At 32.3% G+C, this 20,441-nt stretch overlaps 1 long non-coding RNA gene across 5 annotated transcripts; it reads left to right on the top strand.

Annotated features, from left to right (window-relative positions):
* The first annotated feature begins 5,369 nt into the window (after positions 1–5,369).
* Positions 5,370–20,201, top strand: LOC139694222 (uncharacterized). 5 transcript variants are annotated; one of them, XR_011702103.1, is made up of 7 exons: positions 5,370–5,479; positions 8,445–8,549; positions 8,677–8,907; positions 9,394–9,518; positions 14,249–14,365; positions 14,558–14,728; positions 16,351–20,201. It is a non-coding gene; the product is annotated as an uncharacterized lncRNA (long non-coding RNA). The 5 variants fall into 5 exon arrangements; XR_011702105.1 differs by having other exon boundaries at positions 5,382–5,485; positions 14,562–14,728; XR_011702104.1 differs by having other exon boundaries at positions 5,382–5,485; positions 16,407–20,201.
* Positions 20,202–20,441: the final 240 nt, after the last annotated feature.

The following is a 20,441-nucleotide window of genomic DNA, read 5'->3' as shown; positions in this document are numbered from 1 at the left end:
GGGCTAAGTGATTAACTAGACACTTAACTAATGGGCAAAATAATAATGGTGGAAAGAGGAATGCAATGAGGATATGGGGAACATATTATGCCCAGGGACTATTTCTTAAATCTATCACTCTATATCGAAATCCTCTGAATATGGTTTTTAAATGGAAAATTAAACCTTCGAATCTGTGCACTGTGTAATTGAGGCATGCTACAAGTGCTCCACCATTTATTACCATTAGAAGACTTATTTTGTTCATATTACAATGGCCTGTAAACTGACTTGTAACTTTAAGAAAAGGGCCCACACTAAGTTTCGACAAGCTTAGTTGTTAATATGTTAAATGTTAATTTTTAAAGTTTAAAAGTTAGTATTAGAGTACATAACTCTCAACTTATTAATTAATTAACTTTTTAATGTTTATTTTTTAATTGGTCTATTGTTATCAGACAAATTGGTATGCAGAAAATTATAAGTTTCAGTTGGTTCCAATTTAAGGAAAAGTGAGGGATCAAGAAGAGTTTAATGAGGCTGTTAATTGTTGGTCTGATTCTGCAATAATTTATTTGAGAAACAGATCTATAATTTACATGAGTTTTTGTGAGAGTAAAAATAAATTTAGAAGCTAACAAAAATGCACATTGATTGATGGACTACTGTTAATAAATTGTATTACATAAGATATTATTTTTGTTCAAAAATAGTTATTTTAAATAGCCTATTTTAAACATTTTATTTATAGCTAAGAATAAATATAGTCTTCCATTTTATAGATTTACTCTCTTTAATGAAACATCCTTGCATTCATGATTAACAAATTTCATTTCTAGCTATACCAGCAGTGAAATGAAACAATAATTATTGCCACATTTTCAGTGTCAAAATTATTTGCCTTTCAAAGGTGAATGATTTTTACACTCTGAAATTGTTGCATTGAAATGCATGTTAGCAGGTGACTCTGGTAAAAGTTACTGTTGCGTCATCTCCTGCAGTTTCTTGGAACTAAACAATTATTACTTGTGAATGAATAAATTAATGAGAATGGTACTATTTCCATGAAAAACAGCTTTAATGGCTTTATTAGTACTTGCAGTTGATAATGTTCTCCCATTATTACAAGTCAATCCCTAGTGTCAAGTGATCACTTGTCATAAAATATCTGTAATTCAAACCATTTCATCCACATAATGGAAAAATTTTTATTGAAGTTGCTTGTGAGAGTATTTATAAAATATCTTAAGTTTCCACTAATTGCTACCTGTACATTATCCAAGTTATATTTTACTGAAAATGTGGTCCCTTTCAACCAAATTGGTAAGCGTCATTATTTTATGTTAATTTATTACTAATATAAATTTTTGCCTGCATTACAATGTCTTCATTTGCAAATAAATGGATAGTTATAAAAATAAATTTCTTTTGTTCCTCTAATGATACTCTTCCATAAAATCTTTAATGAGAAAAACTCTTATAGCTGTCACAGGCATTCAGAATTTGGTTAATGTGGATCAAAGGTTATTTTAACAGGCTTCAATTTATCTGGCATCTCATTTCCCTTCTAAATGGAACTTGATTGATATAAATGTGTTTACGTCGACCATTCAGCCAATAAATTTATGGTTATTAATTCCTTAAGTCATCAATTAGTACAAGTGTAAGCTTATGAAAATTGAATTTGTGCATTGACAATTATTTGTACTAAATTTTAAAATCCATGAAATATCTATGTGGCGTTAAAGTTTAACACAATATTTTACGGATATCTGTAAACCTTTTTGGATATCTAATGATTATAACTTGCTAGTAGGGTGGAATGGTAATCCTTAATTGTCCTGAGTAACAGATTTTTCAGAAAAATAAAAAAACTCCTATCAAGTGGATTAGATCAAGGTTGAATTAGTTTGAATGAAACTACATTGCTTTAATCCTTTATGTATTGAGATACGTGACAAAATTGGTGGCTCATCTGTCTTTTATGATTTTGGTTCTACTTGCCCGACTACTGTGGGTTAAGCCAAAATTCATGAAAAGCTAAATAGGTTTAACAAGTAAAACTTTCATGCCAATGAGGATGCTTTTAGACATAATTATTGGCATGGTGTCATTGAACTATTTTAGTTAGAATAATATAATCCTGCTAGCCATTTTAAATTTAAGTAATATACCAAAATTATACTTCTATATGCCCTGGAAAAGAAAAAAACTTTGTTCTTCAATGTACGTTTTATTATGCATGACCTAGGTCTTGCATTATAAAAAATGTGTGGAAGAACAAAGTGCTCTATTTTCCGGTATGAATTGCTTCCATGAAGTAAAGCCTTCAACCATTCTATTGATATATGCCTCCCTAATGGCTAATAACATACTCTCCTATTTAGATAAATATTCGGTTAGGAGTTATAATTACCGTTATTAATTTTTTGGAAATATTTAAATGTAATACAGAATATGTTCAATGATCTATTAATCACTGCTTAAGAATAATCTAGCATCACAATGAGTCGTTACAATCACACTGATTCCACATACTTGAATGATTTAAGTCGCTGTTCGGCTACAGATGATGCATATTCACTCCCTTCTTTACGAAAGCTCTGATCAAGATGTTTATCCTTCTGAGTAATACTTTCATATATATCCATGCAAGCTCTCAAGGCTTGGTGAAGTTCTTGAAGCTCTGAATCAGTCTTGATCTCTTCTGCTGTGACCTCAGATATTTCTTTCCTGATTTCAAATGAATTTATAAAATATATTGTTGATTAAGATAAAAAAATTGAACTGCACCGTACTGTGATGACATGAAATACGTGTAGAGTCATGAGATATTCAGCAATGTTTCCTCAGCAATAATTATGAGAGAATATTAATAATTTTGTGTGGAATGTGTATCCATAAAGCATGAGAGTCATTATTAGGTTTTAAAAATATACTTGAAAATGTGAACAAGGGAATACAGGAAAGAGGAAATTGTTGTCTAAACATGTAAAATTCCCCATTAAATTGGTTTCCATGATATGAAGTGCATGTACTCATTTCAAATTTACTTTTCTGATCAAAATTAAGCTATATCTTAGCGCTGTCATTTATTTTAGAATTATGTAATATTTAAGAGTTCTGAGTCAATATGTTCCTCCCAATAGTTGTACTAATAAATTCTCAGTTTGTAGATTGATTTCATTCATTCATTTATTTATTGCGTACTACGTTTAAACTTAAGACTTTGGACAGTTTTTACAGACTATTTGCTTCTATACAGTGTGACAAATTCCTTATATTTGCCCTACAATAATTTCTTCTTCATTTCATTTCAATTTCTATTTGCTTTCATTTTGTTTAAAAAGCCTAGAAACAACATCATTGAAAAATAAAGTGTTAGTAATGAAATCATTCACAAAAATTTCAGCAGATTTTCAAGAGCTTTGTTGCAAATTTGAACTTGGGTATCTTTTATTTGCCAGACACCATGACTCTTATGAATGAATGATAAATACATTTATTGTATTGCTATGAACTATTTCTTGCTGTGTTTCTATTTTACTTACATTAGCTGCTTCTCTTTATTCTTAAATGAATTGAGTTTGTCATTTCTGAGTTGCATTCCAATCATTTTCATGTTTTCTTGAATGATGCTGGCTTCCACATGGAGTTTGAGTTTATGAAGCTCAATAAGGCTCTTGTCAAACCTTGTCAGTTCACGCTGTAAAAAAATTAATAATTGGGGTATAATTGTTTGGTTATTGCAATTATTCAACATTCCAGGGCTCTAGTATATATAAATAAATAAATAAATATATATATATATAAATAATATATATAATATATAATATATATATTATATATATATATATATATATATATATATATATATATATATATATATATATATATATATATATATATATATATATATATATATATAGAGAGAGAGAGAGAGAGAGAGCACATATATCATATAGCTTGTATGATTATATGAATATATCTTGCGCTTTTAATGCACATATTATGTAAGAGATTGGGCTTTTAATGGGGTTTTCATCACTTCTGCAAAAGTAGAAAAATTAATACACTTTTCTTTTCCATTAAATTTAAACCTTATTGAGCATTAATGAATGGCTAATGGAACAGTCAGACATGAAATTATACGAGAAATCAAAGCTAAGGGGAAAGCTGAAAAATTGTTCCTAAATTTATGTAGCATTTTGGGAAAATTTACACCTAAGACAATTGCACTTTGCTTAGAGTGATTTTATATACTTGTTTGGTGCAAGTAACCACCTGATGATAAATATAGACCGTTATTGTGGTGATTATGTAGGTATCAGCCTTAAGTAACTGGAATTGCATCAGCAACAGTATGGTAGAAGTTTACATATCAGGTGCAAGCAAACTAAGTGCAGTTAGAGGTTAGATGTTAGATGGTCAGTTGGTCATGTTGGGGAGGGGTAAGAAAAGGGAATCATTTGTGCAAAGAATGAAACCCAATGTAACCATTAATTAGGTTATATGAAGATGGATGTAGAAGCAAGGGAAAGGAGTGGAGTGATTAAAATGCATAGAATGTTATACAGTGCGTGTAGAAAATTTTCATTTTTGCTATTTTGACTCAATTTATATTAGCTCATGTCTTGCTGATGTCTGCTTCATTTTACAGATTGAGTAACTTGGCCGTAATTATATGAATTCTTAATGCCCAAATTAGAATATTTATCAAGCAAATTGAGTGCAGGGTATCCTTGGAAGTAAGAATTTGTAGACGTTTGCGATTGTTACAACTCGAGGAATTTCCAAAAAGGTGTATTTTGGTGGCTTACCATTAGGTCTTCATTCCTTGTCTCAAATTCATGCTCTAGCAACTTCCGGTATCTGTCTCTTTCACTCTGCAAGAACTTAACTTTTGTTTCATACTCCTTATGTTGCTTAATCTCAGCTTCAGTCCAGTCTGAAGGATCTTTGATATCCTGTGATTAGATTGATTCAGTTGTGATTAATCTTTTGTCAGATTTTCCACAACAAGAGTTATATTAAAACAATAGCTAAACATTCAATGGGTTTTACTTACTTGTAACACTGTTAATATTATATAATTTTTGACATATAATATAAGATGGCTCAATTTTTTAGTTGGGTAATTAATTCTATTAGTTGTCGTGCATTTCATTAATACACCATAGTTTTTAAATCCAAAGGTCAAATGATAGGTAATATCTTACTAAATCCTAGTGCTTTTGAAATTTGTTAATTCAGGTTAGGGGTTTAATTTCTTTCCAAGTGCTGCTTATGATTTCACAGAGACTTTGGAGCTACCCAGAAAATTTCAAAATCCGGGCTTAGCTGGGGATTAAAGATGTGTGGTGGAACCACCAGATCTGCTAGCCTGCCTGCTTAGTGTCACCACAAGGCACCAGAGTCTGCCAGGTGTTGCCACCTATCTTCCTGGGACTTCCTAGTGTTACCGACAGAGTCTACCGCTGGAGAGTGGAGCAGAGCATTGGTAGGAGTGAGTGACCATTTCAGCCTTAATATAACCTGCATGTTCCTATACCTATGCCATCTTATATTTGTGAACTTCTACGCTAATAATTAGGGCCATCTTGAGTAATCGTTCTCATTAGGAAGTGGAACTAAAATATCCTGAATTTGAATCATTCTCTCTCCTGTCTGTAGCTGAAAACTGTACTCACTGAAATAGCTATTCATCAATGTGATAACCATTCATGGATAATGGTAAAAATAGTAATATTATATTATTTCTATATAACCGCCACTATCAAGCCAAAGGTTGGTTTAATGGGTGAGGATGGAGCTGGTCTAGTACTAAGGTCAATGGCATCTGAAATTAACACATCAGGGTAAGGTGGACAGTTCCTTTTCCTGTACCACCTATGGCTTTCCAGAAAGTTCTTGTTCCCAAAAAACCGTGCAGCTTGGGTTAAGCAGAGTGTGCCCAGAGTCATTGAATCTGGGCCCTCTGGTCAGTGGTCCAACTCTACCATTTGACCACGACATCCCTTATTTCTACTTCTGTGCATAATATAATTATATTTATAAAATGTGATTGTTCTGGATATATAGGTTCCTTGAGGAATTCTTGCAACTGCTTATAATTTATTAAAAAACCGGCTAGAATAAAATTGTGTGAAGTTACATGCTATGGTATGGTCTGTGGTACCTACATCATAATATTTTCAATTCTTGACCTGGGAATTAGAATTTATTCTCATTGGCCAAATAAAAATTAGACTATGAAAAAATCTACAAATTGAGTTTATTTCACTTCCAAAAGTCAAATCCACAGTTTATCTCAATTAAATTTGCATATTTTTAAAATTCCTGAGAGCATTTTAGTTTATCAGAACCTGAAATTTTATAATTTCAATTTTTGATGGTACTCTATTTAAATTATTCATATTTTTTTTATTTTTAATGTGCCAATGGCACAATGAATGTCTAAAATATTTTTAAAACATTGGTTTATGCTGGGTGAATAGTTATTTAGCATTTGAGATATTAGCTTTTTGCCCTTGAGATTTTGAATCATATTAAGCAAAATTATCAGAAATAATTTAAATGTGATTATTGAACTCTTAGAGATTTTTTTTCAACCTTCTTGGCTATAGGTGTTACCCAAATATTTTCAAATTCTTAATCCATGTCAAATTGTCAATGTACTGGGAAATAGTTAATTATGTAAGAAGGTGTTAGAAATTATAGATATTTTTATGTGGAACCCAAGTCATATTAATGCTACTTTTTGTCAGAGATACATTTTCATGAGTAAAATTCCAAATTTTAACCTGATCTGTAAGATTGTTCAGGAGAATATTACAAAATCACCCCAAATGAAAATGTATTGAGAAAAAAAGGACAAAGGATATTATTTAGTGTGGTATCTGGCAAACTTAGAAATCTAATCTTTTTGGAGGTTCTCACAATGGAAAAAAGTCTAAAAATTGTATCTCCAAATCCTCACCTGTCAAGTTTCAGTATTAGTATCCTGTGTAAGTAGATGCATTTATATATCTAATCTTGTAAGGAGAAAAATTGATATTATAATAAATTGTATCCATCACTTCAGCATTATCATTACCATGAAAGATGGCCTTGGTACTTCCTTCTTAATTACATCTTCCCATCTTACAACAAGTACTCCATCCATCATTTCTATAAGTGCCAATTCTCGGAAATTATCAGCCTCTCTCATCTTGCGTAACTTTTCTTCTTCTCTAGCTTTTTCAGCCAGGATCGCCTCCTCCTCTGGTGTAATGTATGGGATTGCACCAACCTGTTGAAAAAATTACTATTGCTTATCATGAAAAATCTATTTGTATGCCTTTTTTGTTATTTCTTGTTTAAATATCCATTATCATAGGTCAACTTGACTCCTTTTAGGTTGATTTCCAATGAATGAAAGTGCATTTTTACCCTAAGATGTCAATTCTTAAACTGTATTTTATTTGCCAGTTTAAGAAAATTCTTGCAAATATTAAATTAGGTATATACAAGGGATCCTCAAAAAATCGTGGTCATATATTTTATCACATAATTTATTTTGCAAAATTTAACTTTATGTTGTATATTAATGTGCTTTGTATATGTGGTACAATTTTCATAGATTTAACTCTAGTATTACATCAGTGGCAGATGTTGCAATTTGAAACATCCTCAGTTTGCCTAGGGCAATGATAGGTGTATCATGAGATAAGCATTGAAATTTTGGTTCCACCTGGCCAAATCATCAGATGAGACTTATGAAATACTACAGGAGACGCTATTGGAAAGTTTGTTTTTTCCTATAGCCCAGCTAGAAAATAGTTTTAAATATTTAAAGCTCCAGACACTGCACTTATGGAAATAAAGATTAAAACCACTTTAGTGATTGTGAGAGAACTTCATCAAATAAATATTAAAGATTTCATTGGGTGTCACCCTAATATTGGTAGCAGAAAATTTTCACTCGAGTCCAGTTTGTGTACAGTCAGTTCTGAGACTGCTAACATCCCAATAGCAGAATGTTTGCATACAGGTGTATTCAAAATTGCAGTTTTTCAACTGCAACTCAGTGTTCAGTGTCAGTAAAAAATTATAGTATTATACACAATTAGATTTTAGAAGTGACTCACAAAACTAAGTACCTATGCAATGACTGAGGTCAAGGCCTTTGCATATTTTTTCCTGTAGTTTTTGTAGCGCAAATCAAGGTGTTTTTAACTTCATTTTTAATAAAAACAATCATTTATATTTGTGTACCATGGAATCCAATCCATTTTTCTTTCAAAACTTTCCATTGGGTTCCTTCAAGTTAATAAAAGTTATACAGAACCTAATAACAGTGAACTTTCAAAGACCCTTCAGACATGAAGATGTCCAATTAAAACTAATTTCTATAATTGATTTATCTTTCAAATAAATCTTTTTGCTAACCTCAGAGTCATCTACAGACATAATTCCTGTTTCAGGTATCTCGCGTGGATCCCACTCTGGCTCGAAAATAGTTGTCACGCTCACAAGTGGAACCTGCGTGAGTGAGGTCTTCTGGACTGCTTGTGGAAGGCTGAAGCGAGGTACGAAACTTCCAGCACTCAATGCACTCAAACACCATTGGTGCTCAGATTGAATTTCTTGGAGCCTTGCTATTCTTCCAGTGGCTTTTATCATCATTTGTCTTTTCATTTCCATTGTCTTCTCCAGCTCTGTATTGAAGTATTTTCGTAGTTTGTCTACGATGAACTGGAATCAAGAATTACATTTTGATGGAAATCAAGTATCTCATATGAAGATTAATAATAACTGGATAGGATAAGAATCCCTCAAATGGTGTCTTCAATGCAATTCAGTGTACACAATGGCTATGAAATATGAACAGTTAAAATGCTGCCATTGGGTCACTGCCTATATGTAGAAAAGCAAATGAGATAAAATGTAAGTTAACAAATTCAAACTACTTCATGATTTTGACTCAATAGTTAAAGGGACTCAAGCTTGTGGTGGTTAGAATAGCACAACTGCTAACTGCACAAACCCACCTTAAACTATATGCAGCAAAAGTTTGGTCACTGCACTCACTTGACTTAGCTTCCAAATGTTTCTTTTGCTATAGCTGTAATAATTTAACTTACTAATAAGGAAATAGGACTTCTAATATAATTAGATCTTGTGTTAATTAATTTATCTGCACCCAAAAACTCAGCTAGTACCTTAGAAATCTGTGCTGAATATTTGCAAGGGTTAGAAAACGGTATGTCTATGCATGTTGATTACTTATATAGTATTACTCTAAGTAGGCAAAATAATATTATAATGATATTTATCATATAGCTTTGTAATTTTTTGAAGTGGCAATGGAAAAGTTGTGATTGGTTCTGGGATAAATTATTGAAAATGTAATCTTATGTCTGGTATTTAAAGGATGGAAAATGAAAGTTAAGAGCACTACGGAAAATTTGGAAGAGCATCCTAGATCATTAGAATTTTTACTACAAACCAACTCTCCAAGGACATAATAATGTCTCATGGGATATGGCAGCAATTAGGTAATCATTTTACTTATGATTATTATTATTATTCTAGTTAGTCTTTTAATAAGAAATAGGGCAGCGTTAAATATTAAATGACTTGCACCCAAGGCAACTTTGTATGATTGAATCTATTAAGTTTTTCCATTACCTCCAGCAGAATGGTTTCATTATACAAAGAATTCAGTGCGTAGAGCTCTAGTTGTTGGCTGTGTAGGCATTGTGGAATTGTTACAAATTTATGTGAAATTGAGCCACTCCATTCAAATATTTCCATATTTGAATCAGATGTAGTTGATGGTTCCTTTTCCTCTGCTTTAATGTTTAAGTCATCCAAATCTTCATCATCTATACTCATCATTGCCATATACAGACGAGTTCGCTCATCTTGTTGCAATGATGATTTTGAGGGTGGTTTATTCAACCCTTGCTGAAGAAGTCTTACATTATAGCTGTGGGGAAAAATGAGACAGTTCTTGCTAAAAAAAAAGGTGAAGTGAGTTAATTGGAATCATGAGTTGATATTCTTGTGTACTCTTTGTAGGACTGATATACAGTTGAATTAAGAAAGCTGTTATTATCATAAAAAGACACCAGAGATGTCTGAGCTAGTATGGTTTGAGATTAGGTTTAATTAGTTAATGGAATGTAGAAAAAAATTTTTAAATTTTATATGAATATTTAAGGTGGCTAGAGGAAATTTACCTCTAACCTAAAAGTAAGGTTTTAGCAAAGAAATAAGAATATCTTTATACTCCATCAAGTTAAGTCTCACCCAAAAAATAAACTTTTTATACAAATTTTCACATTAAATATTTGTATCTTTAGTATGTGTTTAATGCTCAGGTCTGCCCAAGGACCTTTTGGAAATATTACGTAAAAAAGGCAGTTTAAATGGTCAAGTTTTGGCAAAGCTGGAGAAATTATTTCAGGAATATTACTCACCCCATTTCACCAAATTACTCTTCAAGACTGATTACATCGTACCTGTCAGATTGTGGCATCCATGGGGTGAACCTTTTATTGAATGTCAGTTCAATTTCCATTGTTCGCCTCTCGATAGCTTGCCCAACCTTTTCTTCGATATCCTGACTGTCTGGTAAGAGGGGGTAGTTCTCTACTTCTAAATCACTGAGCACTCCCTTGAAAGTTGGTTAATTTCATTCAGGTTAGCTTCAGTGACATTCATACTCATAGAGGGAACAAGATGCACATATGCCATTATAAATGCCATACTGTATATTAATTAACAGGTGACCATACAAAATATAAAATCTTCTTTACAATCCCTAACTTAATTAATTTTGAAAGCTCTTCAAATCCTTTCAGACTTGAATGAATTGATGGAAGTCTTGCTGAGTTAATTGGAACTAGCTTTGTCATAATTGATTTCCCCTCAAAAAGTTGCATGAAAAATTCATTGAATACCATTGATAAGATTTGAAAACTTGATTAACTGTTCCCAGATCTGTGTTGCTTTATTGGACTTCCGAGCAGAAAAATTATGCTTTGTTTTAATGTTTAGGGGTCCTATTTTAACCCTCATTTAGTCCATAGTGAGAAGATGTTCACTGCTTGCATCCATTTATGTCTTGGAAAAGTTTGTATAGACTAATGTTGGCAATAGAGATTGAGCCGTGCACCTTCTTAGAATGCAAAATTGTGAGAAAACACCAAAACTATCAGGATGAATGGCCCTGGAGTAGAGGTTCCAAAAGAGAAGCTTGCCTAGAACGTGGAGTCATCTCCATTCTGTGAAACCTTGTATGGGTTGTTGGACAGACTTGCCAAGTAATGCATTAGTTAATTGAAGAGAAGTGAAGTTTTTGGTAAACTCAAATATTAATGTGCTAGTGTAATTTTCTTTTAACTCTCTAACTTGTCTATCATTTTCATGATATTTATAGTAAATCTCTTAAGGTTAAATATTGGCTTCATTAGGGATATAATTCATTTCATTAGCTGCTATAATTATTTCAGAATCACATGAATAGGTATAGATATTTTTTGTAATGACTCAGGTTCAGATCCCAGAAGATATATATTTTTAGCCCACATGTAATGCAGAATTAGACTTCAAATTTCAATGTTTTAGATGGAAAATGATATAGTGAAAGTAGCTGTTCATCAATGGGGACTTTCATAATTACAGTAGTTACTGTTTTATTTAGTTTTACATTGGTGAATATTAAGGTTTCAATTGGTTACTGTGTGTGGGAGTCAAATAAGGTACGTGCATGAAATGTAATACAAAAGAAATTTATGAGCTTATGTACTTAACATGAATGGTAGATAGTTTCATTGGTAATTTATGGTAGTAATTTCTCAAATTATCTTTTAACTGAATTTTCAGTTAACGTTCAATAGTGTAAGTTAAACTCAGTCAAGAATGATTTCAGATTAACTTGACTTATTTGGGTTGGATTTTAAAAACAAACTTCCTGAAGTCTGGGGGAATTGTATTAAAAGTGCTCCTGACCAAGGTACTGAAAACCTTTTGACCCGTCCTTCCCCTTTTATCCATTTTAATTAAATCTAAATATTTTTCTTTTTGCTGTAAGAAGCACAGCCAGTGTTGACTAAATTTTAGTGAACTTAAATTGAATTCCAAGTTGATGCATGAGCAAGACAAGCCATGGCTCGTGTGTCAAATTATTAATATTTTTCATAAATATTTTAAAATATGTAACTTCCAATAATTGCATGCAATGACTAATACTCTTTGACCTTGAAAGGCATAATAAATAGGATATTAACACATACCTATTGTGAACACATTATGCATTTACGTGTAAATAATTCATAGTTTCATAATTCCACAGTTCTCAAAATTTTAATACATTTTACCTTTATACATTTTCCTTTCACTGCCATTGGTTCCCAGCATTCCTGCCTCAGGGCTTCTGCTTTGTTATGGTATTCTTCAATGGCATTTTGAATTTTTATCTCTTCATCCTGTCTTTCCATTTCACCTTTCATGAGTCTTTCATTCCTCCATTCTTGATCCAGTTCAAATGTTTCCAAAGGCAATTTCTCTGTACCCAAGGTTTTCTCACTTCTTTTCATCAATTCATTTAGCTATTAAATCATGCAGAATCATTGGTTAAAGCAGTACTAGAGACCATAAGATGACCCGTCAGAATTAAATTTTGAATAAATATTCCATCCAAATGTCATATTTAATTCAGAATTTACTCAGAAATTAATTTATTTTCACTAACAATGTAATTGAAAATTGGTTTATAGTTAAATTTTTCATGTTTTCTTATAAATTCAGAACACTTTTTACTCATAAACTGGCTATGTAATGAACTAAATAAAAAAAATGGGGTTATGTAATTCAATTATCATATTTGGGTAATTCATCTGCTAATAAACCCAAAGGTCATGAATTAAAAAATCGATTGAGGTGTGGGTGTTGTATAAATACTGGAAGTTCAGAGGATATGGGAAGGCCACTGCCCACTGTCGGGACAATCAAGATCCTGCTCAATCCTGTCCCATATGCCAAACAAAAACCTCAATTGAATGCTTCAAAAAAAGGAATTTTAACCGAAGTATAAACTTTTATCTTCCCCAAACTCACATGAGCAAAGAGTAGATGCAAATTAAAATTCAGTCATGAAAGTAAAAACAAAATATTATAATCTCAAAATTGTTTTGGATACTTATAACTCCAAAGATTAGGAATTTCAGGTTTCCAGCATTTTATCAGTTGTCATTGTTTCTTTAGTAGTTAACTTAAAGAATTTGATGTAGTTAATATTATTTCAAACAATGTCAGGAAGCATCTTTTAGGATACACTGCTATCAAAACAATGATAAAATCATATCTCTATGGACTTTGACCTTTTAATTTTGTGATCCAATGCTATTGGTTGTATGATGTAAATACTGGATTCCTAATAAAAATTAGGATAGTTCTATTAAAATTATGACGTTAAATTCATATAAAATGACTTACTTCTGCTTTTAGATCATTAAAATCTTTTAATATGCTGGATTTTTCTTCTGCTGACATGAGCATTTCTTTATCATTTTTTTCTTCTGCTTTTAGCTCCACCCATGTTTTCAAACACCCTAAATGGTTCAAATAATATACACAACATTTTAATTTTTGGAAAATTATTGGCAAGTGCTAATCTTTCAGTTTCATTAGCTTAATTCCAATGAAAAATTAACCTGATAAGTCCTTGGGGCTGATGGTTTTCATTATCTTCATCAGTTTTGATTGTATCTCTGATAATTCACACTGTTTTTGAGATTCTTCTGGTATCTCTACCCCATTCTCGATCCTGAAATTGTTTGATAAAAAGTTATTTTGTTCTACAGAAATGTATTCTGCAAATAATGTGGTATTAAATATTTTAATTGGTTTAGGTATGGTATTATTTTATGTAATTCTTTATACATAGTATGACATTAATTCCATATTAATTTTTGAAATACTTTGGTCTGTTTTTTGGCATGAGATATATGAGTTTTTGAAAGATAATAGTAGATATTGCTTTCTACATTTTTTGTTAGTTAAAAAAAAACTTTATTTGTCAATAGACTTTGTGTAGAAATATTCACAAAAATAAAAATCATAGTCATATGATTCAATGAGTATCCCTCAATCCTTCTCTCATGGCTACATAATGCAATGAAATGTTGTTCTTTCAGTCAATTAATGAAAGCGGGGCAGAAACAGAGGATAAAAAAATACAATATCTGTCCTTGAAACATGAAATGTGCTTATTTCATAGGTAAATCATGATTAAGTTGATGAATGAAAAAAATGGTGAAAAATAGTATGTTGTACATTGGAAAGATCCAATCATCTGTGTACGAAGATCACAGAAACACATATGGACGGCAAGAAGGTAAGGTTCCTCTACTGGAAATGTCATATCTTGAAATAATGGGTTGTTGAGGTAATGAGAAAATTTTCAAATTTGGCTTGTGAAATCATGGGTCCTTTCCATTATAGTACATGTTATAATCAAAAAATGTTGGTCATATTTTTATATTATGACTTTAATTTATATATCTTACTGTATTTTAATTCCAACAAGGCAGCCATCCCAGCCAAGTGATACAATAAATGTTCCTGTGGAGGTGCATTCTGCTTTTCGAACACCTGCATTAACATAGTGGTGTGATTTCAAAATTATTGGCTCTTCATTTATGTCATCACCATTTTGGGGATGGAGAAAAATAATTCCATCAGCACCAAAAGTCAAAAGGTATTGACAATTTTTTTTCATGGATCCAATTTGTACAGATTTGATATTGTTTCCAGAGCATCTTACTTGATGACCCGTTTCCAAGATTTTCACTAGTCTTAGTTCATGCTGAAGTCCCTTGAAAAAATAGCATCCATTAATTGTAACACTGACCAACTACAAGCAGTGTTTTCTTGTTGGCTGCTCTTTTTAAGAATATCATTTTAAATAACCAGTATTTATTATGAAGTTGCTCAAACCAGGGCTCTCTACTCACACAGTTTGTTCATGGTGGATAACACATGAGAGCTGTCTGGAAAGGACCCAACCTTGCTTTATTTTGAGAAAAATAGCCTTACTAGAATAATGTGACCTTAGTCCTCTTCAAAGTACTCTCCTTGGGACCTTAAACACTTATCCCAGCATATCTTTCACTTTTCAAAAGAATTGGCGTAGTCCTTTTTTTGAAATGCTCGTCAGTTGCCTCATTGCATTCGATTTTATTGCATCAATGTCAAGAATTTTGAGCTGCAGTTATAGGGGACTTACTACAAGCTACTAATGATGACCCAGTTTTTCTAAAAATAGCCATAACTGGAGATGAGTCTACAGCTATGATCCTTAAGTGAAAACCCAGTCTTCCCGGCAGTTGATTGACGAGATAAAGGAGAATGTGACAAGGCAGCTGATGACCATTCCGAAAAAGTCACCGAGCCAATTGTTTTGAAAAGTGGAATAGATGCTGGGATAAGTGTATAAGATCCCAAGCGGGGTACCTCCAAGAGGAATAAGGCATCATTTTTCTAGGAAGACTATTTTTCTCAAAAAATTGCATAGCTTGATCCTTTCCACACAGACCTTGTATATTTATAATTCTGTGTATCCCTTTTGAATATATTGACAAAATAATCCCTTTCTTGGTTAACCTTTTAAAATGAAGTGAATATAAATTTGAAAAAAATTTCATGGTATTATTATTATTATTATCTGGTAGTTTACTATTTAAATTATGTTTTGGATGGACGAAGACTGTACACTCCTATATTACTTAGCCTTTCCTTGCAAGATAAAACCCTACAATATACAAGAAACTGTACTTCAATTCTGTATCATTCTATCTCCCTTCATTCCATTTAACATCCCTCTCCTTTCCCTGCCCTTACCTTACTTGTGTGATGACCTCCCCTTTATCAAGCCTTCAGCATTCCATCACCTATCTAAATGCTCTGCATTTATCTTTCCTGCCTTCTTTGGATTTCTTCCAACTATTCTCTTTCCTGCACCACCATGTCTAGTACTTCTTTATTTGATATCCTATCTATCTGTTTTACCTTTTCCATTCTTCTCCACACCCACCTCATCTCTAGATCCTCAAACCTATGCCTATCATCTTGATCACGTTTCCAAGCCATACAAAGCCATGTGCCAAACCAAAGTCTTGTCTTGTCTTAATCTCCTTACTAAATGTCCCTGTTATCAGTGTTGTCCTTCTTATGAAAGCTTCTTTGCCCAACAAAATTATTCTCTTTTATCCCTTATCCTGCACAGAGGTCAGTCAGCTTTCAAGGTGACTGGGTGTGCTATGCTTATACTTGTCCAAAAGGCCGAGTGACTGAGCTAAATGCAGTGTAATTCTCAAGCAGGGTCAGAAGCGAGTTTCCTGTAGTTGCTGCCGCTAAGTGTTTCTTTTAATGTATAGTTCACTACAAGAAGAAGACTTCACTGCTTTGGAGGAATTAAAACAATCCTGGAACTATAATGACTGCATTTCCATAACCCATGCAAACCGAGGTGATGAAACTCCAATCTTGAAATCATCTATCGTGAAGTACTTTGAAGTATCATCATCTGATATTTCTCTTAGTTAGATGAAATTCTTTAGATGAACTATCATAGTGAGATTAAAAACTCTTTGAATTCCTTGCAAGATACAATAATGGCAGAGGGTAAAGTTGTCGAAGCTATTAATGAGGCAATTGCCAAAATTTGTCATAAATTAGGTGATGAGTGTGTTGAGGTAAAAATGTTAAAATATCATATATTGAATCTTGAAAATCGTTTCAATAAAATGGAGCAGGAATTGCTAAAAAATGTGGTTGAGATCCATGGTGTTCCCTTTAAAGAGGGCGAAACCACTGATGTGCTCATAGGTCAAATTGGTATTGCTGTTGGAGTTAAGTTAGGCAATTATAAGATTGATTATTCCCATAGAGTTTGGACAAGGCCTAGTGATCCAAAAAAAATGGGGTCGTCCCTGTTGGTTGTACGCTTCATTAAATATCAAGATGCATTTGATTTTGTAAAGGCCTGTCGGCTTAGGGGTAAACTGAACACACATGACCTTGGGTGGCATAATGCACCAAATATTCCCATCTACGTGAAAGAACGCCTCACATTACACAACAGAGTGCTTTACTCCAGGGCTCAAGTTCTTAGAAGAGAAAATAAAATCAAGTATCTGTGGAATCGGAATGGGAACATATATGTCAGGAGATGTGATGGCGGGGAACGAATTACTCTCTTTAATTTATCTGATCTGGATCAGTTTACATAGGAAATATGCATGAGTTTCTCCCTGCACAACTTTAATGGTCTTGTTAGCAATATTTTATTTCTATTGACATGTTCAATGTTAGGGAAATTTCTGGTTTTGTTGATTAGCATCTTTCTGTTTTTCTATGAATTTAGCCCATTTTGCGTTCTCTCTTTTAGCTCAAACGATGTAATTGCTCTAAGCTATGGGTTATTCAGATATTCTCTCATGTATTGGGTTGCACTCACATCTATTTATTTTTTCTATATTATTTGTATATATTAAATTATTTGTCATTTATGGTAAACAAGCTGAAATGTGGCTTTAATTGTTAATCCCTTCTTGGTCACCTGAATGAATTAAGTGAATATTTTAGTGTCAACTGTTTTGTCGTAATATGCATGTCTGAAACATGGTTGAATTCCAGATGATATATACATGACATTTATTCCAGATAATATGGTAAAACTTGAGTGTTTCTCATTACAATGGTTTTATAAAAAAGCTAAGTTGGAGGTACCATAGGTATTTTTGTTAATGGAGAATTTAATGTGAACTTTTTCACATCTCACCTAATATATACTGCTCTCAACCAGAATACATAATTGCAGAGATATTTTGAGTCACCCACCCTAAATATTGCTATTTACTAGGTACTCGTGCACAGAAACCTTGATGCCCTTCATAAAGCACAGTGTTTAGTAGTTTTCACTCAAATGGACTAGTCCGAGGCTTTTCAAATCTAAATCTGTTGATACCAAATCAACCTTTTCCCTGCAGCTCACTCTCCTGAAACTTCCTCCTCGCGTGTGGTAAAAAGGTATGGTATCGTGTCTCCATAACTTTTACTATTCCTGAAATAATTAAATAATTTAAGTAATAAAAATAATCTAGCTTCACTGTTTACTTAATGGCAAATTTTTATTACTTTTTTTTGACAAATATAATTTTAATAAAACTTTTTAAGTATCATAGCACACCACAGAAGGAATTAAAAGGCATGATCACAGCGGTGAAAGGGTTAAATACCTTTAGCAATAATCTTCTTTGCAAAAATGGCAAAATGTTCATTCATTTCAAAAGCTTTTTCTCCTCTCTCAAAACTGAATTACATCTGGGGTGAACTAAGGAAACTAGTTCGTCCTAGGTCTAGTAAAGCAGCATGATCACTCACTGACCGCATATCTCTCCTATCACAAATTAAATTAACACTTTGCTTCCCTCACCATTGAGCTATTTCCAATTCCTGAAACTAACATACATTGATTCCCTAATACCTGTTTAAAATAGTCCTTTCTTTATAAGCCACATGGCACCAATCTGCTAAATAGGCATCTTTGGCAGTTTATCTTGAAGTCAGCAGGATTTGATACCATTTTCCCAATCTACGTAAAGATATTTTTACCCTAGATTTTACCCACAATATTTGAAATATTTAATTTCTCCTTGACAAACTCTGTTTTTCCATCTTCCAGGAAACCTTGTGTAGTTTATCCAATAAATAAGATTAAAACTCCATATTTCATGTCTCACTAACGGCTAATATAAATTTTGTGTTACCTTTTAAGGTATCCCAAAACAATAATGTGCTATTAGATCATTGAATACTTCAACTCCCTCAAGTTTTGTGAACATTATCAGTCAGGATTTGAGGAGTTTTATAGCAGATAGACTGCTCTTCTTCAGGTTAAAGATGAAATAAAGTTTTTAATTGACAAAAAATGATCAATATCCCAATTCTTCTGAGCTTAAACAATGCATTTGGTCATTTAAATTATACTTTGCTTTTGCAAAAAAGAAATATCTAATTTTATCCATGTATTCTAAATTGGTTTAATTCCTTTGTTACTAACTGCAAGCAAGCTGTAAAGGCACCTGATGGTAAATCATGCTCATTGTTTTCTGTAATAAGTGTCCCACAAGTCTTAGAGCTTGAGCCTCGGTTATTCTCAGTATGTGTTAGGGATCTGCCATGAATAATCAAACACTGTAAGATAAATGAAATTAATGGAATTGTAGCTGAAATACATTTTTTCATTGAACCTATCTCTAAAGGACTATTATAAATAATTTTATCCTCAACAGTCCAAAGACTAAAACATTGTTAATGGGTAGGTCTCATAAGACAAGCTGCCTTTATTTCAATATTCCAAATATTACAGTGTTGGATTTGAAAGCAAGTACTCCACTGGCATTTACAGTCTTGTTGTAATTATGAGAAGCAAACCTCCTGATCTGATCACGTATTATATCTATGGAGCAAGACCAACTCTACATTGTATTTATTTGATTGAATAAACATCTTCTTTCTGTACACACATGTAAAAAGCTTGTAATATATCTCTTTTTGCTGACTCTTGAGTATTGCTATCTATTTTACAATGGCCTTACTGAGAAACTCAATATAAACTCTTATGCCTGATTAACTTTTGCGCTATAGTCATCCACAATATCAAAATAATAAGATCACATTCGCCCTTATTCATGTCAACTAGGGTGCCTGATGAGAACACTATGGCCAAAATACTTTTTGGGGGTGCTAGTAAACACAATGCTTTCCAATGAGAGACCATGTTACGTGGTTGATAAGTTTGTGTCATTGGACTGCCTCCAAACACATGAATTTTCAACAGTAATCTAATACTCAACAACCTAAGACATGATTCCAATCTAGATTAATTTAAATTTGTATATTTTGAGTGTATCTGTTCTAAATAAAACTGAGTTTTCTAATTTTTCAATTATTTCACCAGAGTATATTATGGTAGTAATATATTAATTGTATTGTAGTAATATATTTATTGTATTGTATTAATATGGATCTTGTATATTGTACCGTGGTAATATATACTCGTATTGTATTGTAGTCATTTATATTGTATTGGTATCATATTTATTGCGTTGTAGTAATAGAAATTGTACTGTAGTAATCTGTGTTGTATTGTAGTATTATATGTTGTATTGTAGTAATCTATGTTAGATTATAGTAATATATATTCTATTGTATTAATATATATTGTACATGTATTTTGCTAATTTCATATGTTCTAACAAACAACAAATGTATTATTGTATGTCTTTTGAGTCTTTTCAAAAATAAATTGAGATATTAAGATTTCATTTCATGCAGTTAGCACATTTTGTAATACATGTATTTCTCTGTGATGAAACTTATTATTTTATATTTTTGTTTGTTCTAAG

Source organism: Hetaerina americana, unplaced genomic scaffold (genome assembly GCF_022747635.1).
Source record: "Hetaerina americana unplaced genomic scaffold, ioHetAmer1.1.p SCAF_5, whole genome shotgun sequence".
NCBI lineage: Eukaryota > Metazoa > Arthropoda > Insecta > Odonata > Calopterygidae > Hetaerina > Hetaerina americana.
This window is presented reverse-complemented; position numbering and strand designations above follow the sequence as displayed.